This window comes from Pongo abelii, chromosome 1 (assembly GCF_028885655.2).
Source record: "Pongo abelii isolate AG06213 chromosome 1, NHGRI_mPonAbe1-v2.0_pri, whole genome shotgun sequence".
NCBI lineage: Eukaryota > Metazoa > Chordata > Mammalia > Primates > Hominidae > Pongo > Pongo abelii.
The window spans coordinates 213,289,276-213,292,347 of NC_071985.2; the positions used below are offsets into that span (position 1 = coordinate 213,289,276).

At 43.7% G+C, this 3,072-nt stretch overlaps 1 long non-coding RNA gene across 1 annotated transcript; it reads right to left on the reverse strand.

The window, feature by feature from the left end:
• Positions 1-637: 637 nt before the first annotated feature.
• Positions 638-2,336, reverse strand: LOC129051984 (uncharacterized). Its single transcript, XR_008516603.1, has 3 exons — positions 2,084-2,336; positions 1,730-1,886; positions 638-1,011 (listed from the first exon to the last, which is right to left on the reverse strand). It is a non-coding gene; the product is annotated as an uncharacterized LOC129051984 (long non-coding RNA).
• Positions 2,337-3,072: the final 736 nt, after the last annotated feature.

Consider the following 3,072-nt stretch of genomic DNA (forward strand, 5'->3'; position numbering starts at 1 on the left):
GCCAGATAGGTGCATTTTAACCTCACTGTGCCTATAAGATTCTGCAGGATTGGGCTTCTGCCTGCATCTCTAGTTTCACTTTCTGCCTCTTTTTCCCTAGCTCCTAAACTCCAGCTACTTTGTCCCTCTTCATCAAGAGCCTTCCTAGTCCACAGCTTTCCTATATGCTGCTCTCTCTGCCTGGAACACACTTCAGCCCAGTTTTCACCTGGATAACTCCCACTTCAGAACTGAGTTTAAATGCCACTTCTTTTTTAAAAAAGACTTGCTTTTTTTACACTCCTTCACTTCTATTTAGCCCCGTTTATTTTTAAAGCACCCCATAACTTACAATTATTCATTTAATATCTGTATCCCAAACTGGACACTATTTTTGAAGGCAGAGTACTTACCTGTCTTGTTCAGTAGTGGATGCTAAGCCCATGATACAGTTCCTAGTACACAGTAAGCACTCAATCAATATTTTTTGAGTCTAAGAAATGAACAAGTGGTGAGGGAGGGCTGGGCTTTATTGTCTTAAAATTGGAGTCTATACCTTAGGTTTTAAGCGTAATTCCCTGTAGTTAAAGGGTTGCAGTATTGTAACAGTTATCTACTGCTATATAACAAACAACTCCAAAACTAGGTGGTTTATAAAAACAACCATTTTGCTTGTTTACAGTTATGTAGGACGGCAATTTTATTTTTTATGTGCAGAAAAACTCCAACAGAGGACAGCAATTTGAGATAAGTTCAGCTAGATCATTCTGATGGTCTCGCCTGAATTAACTCATGCATTTGCTATTATCTGGTGACTGGATTGGGGCTGGATAAGTCACATGCTGATGGGGCTGGATGTTGACTGCACTCTCTCCTTGGGATCTATCATCCTCGAGGATGGTGGTAGTCTCATGGCAGCAAGTAGGGTGATCAGTCATGATGCTTTGCGTGGGACTATCCTGGTTTTAGCAGTGAAAGTCCCATATCCTGGGAAACTCCTCAGCCTTGGGCAGATCAGGATCGTTGGTAACCCTATCAACAAGAAAGAAAGAAGGTGGAAGTTACAAAGTCTCTGAGGTCTAGGCTCAGAAATTCCACAGTGGGACTTCTGTTGCATTCTATTTGTCAAAGCATGTTACGAAGCTTCATCTCTTGATGAGAAATACAGTTAACACATGTTGCAAAGGGAAATGCATACAGGAATAGAAGTGTTTTGTTTTTGCAATCTACTACAGGTTTTATGGAAAGTAAGACCACAGATTCGGAAATGAAAGTAAGGCTTTTTTGTTAATTGAAATGTTTGTACTAAGTAGTGAAATATTGAGAGAGCCCCCACTAGTCATATGTTGAGTGACAACTACATCTCAGTTTCTTAACACATCAAAATTATAGGTTTTCTTTTATATACAAGTACAACCTAAGACAGACACCCCCTTTGGAAAAATGTCTTGTGGTCAGCAGATTGAGAGGGATGGTAAAATCTCAGGTAAAGGAGAGAACACTTCTTGGCAATTAAGGGGAGAGGAGAAGACAAATCTTCTAATCGTTGTTAACAATATCAAAAAGCCTATTTCAAGAGTAGTATTGATAAAATGTTTGCCAAGTAAAATATTTGGGATAATACTTTACACTTATATAATGCTTACTGTATGCCAGGCACTATTCTGGTACAGTTGATTTACAACTATTTATACATTCAAACCTCATATTAATAGATGAGGAAACTATAATAAAGGACAAGGTCACCTACGTAGTGTGTGGTGGAGTCAGGATTTGAACCCAGGTAGTTTGGCTCAATTTGTCTTTCCAGGTGCTGCCATTTTGCTAAGAGTTTAACTTCCGCTTCCTGATTAGCAGTTGAGAATGACAATCTAAACTTCTGTCTGTTACGGAGCTTGCTCTTCCTCCTGAGGGTTAGAGAAAAAGGCCCTGGGTAGCCTCGGGAGTGAGAGCTAGAAACAAATCCGCAGCGCTGAAAAGCGGCACTAGACTTTGATTCCGCAATGGAAGTCATTGGCTTGGTTTCCCACCCGGACAAGAGTGGCGGAGACTCTTGCGCAGGCGCAGTGACCTAGTCAGTGCTAGAGCCCAGGTCCGCGCCCACCTAAAGTAGCCCGCGAGTCCTGCAGTCCGAGGGTCGGGCTGGCCTGTCCCCACCCACGAACATGGCCGTCGAGGTGGGCGAGGGGAGGCGGCAGCTGAGGCGCCACGGGGCAGGGCGGAGGACGGGGGTAGCGAGGAGAGTGGGAGCGGAGGGACCAAGAGCAGCCTGGAAAACTCTGGCCCCGAGAGGGCCCGGAGTGTAGGAACGGCTGCCGCCCTGGGGCCCGCGGGTGGCCGTATGGAGCTTCTCGGACGTCGTAGAATGCACCACACCTCAGAGATAATCATCTCAACCCACGCGCACATTTCACAGATGGGCAGACTGAGCCGTGTCCCCTCTGGGAGCCCTGGAGAGAGCTTCAGCCGCTTACTTTTATTTCTCTGAACCTGTTTCTCATGTGTGAAATGGGATGACCCGTTCCTGCCCGGCCTTTGATTGCACTCTTAATGGGCACTGTGTTAAGTGCTTCTTATTCACAAGATTATTATGGGGAAATCAAATGAGATGATGAAAGTGAAAGCCATTGGCACGCTTTTAAGCATGATATAAATGTGACCTCTTATGAAAGACTGAGCCTTATATGTAGTTAGCTTTTATAAAGAAAGAGGGCGAACTTTGCTGTTTCCTGGGCTCTGGTCACCCACTCTCCCTGGCCAGATCTGTTGCAAATAGATCCAATTAATCACTGGAAGAGTTGAGAATAGGATTGGCCCAGTACAGATAGGCGACTGATTTTGTCCTTGCTGTAGAATATATCTTTAATACTCCTTCAAATGAATTAAAATGAGTTAGTAATTTGTAGCTATTTTACTTGTGATTGGTGTCATGTCTTCCAGTGAACACTACATTTAGAGCTAAAGTTACATGCTTTTTCAGACCCTTAGTTGTCATGAAAGAGATTTTAAGTTTTATACCTGCTCCTTTCCAGTATCCATCATCACTGACATGCAACGTAACTGGGAATACATTCTCTAAGGACCTGAGTGAGG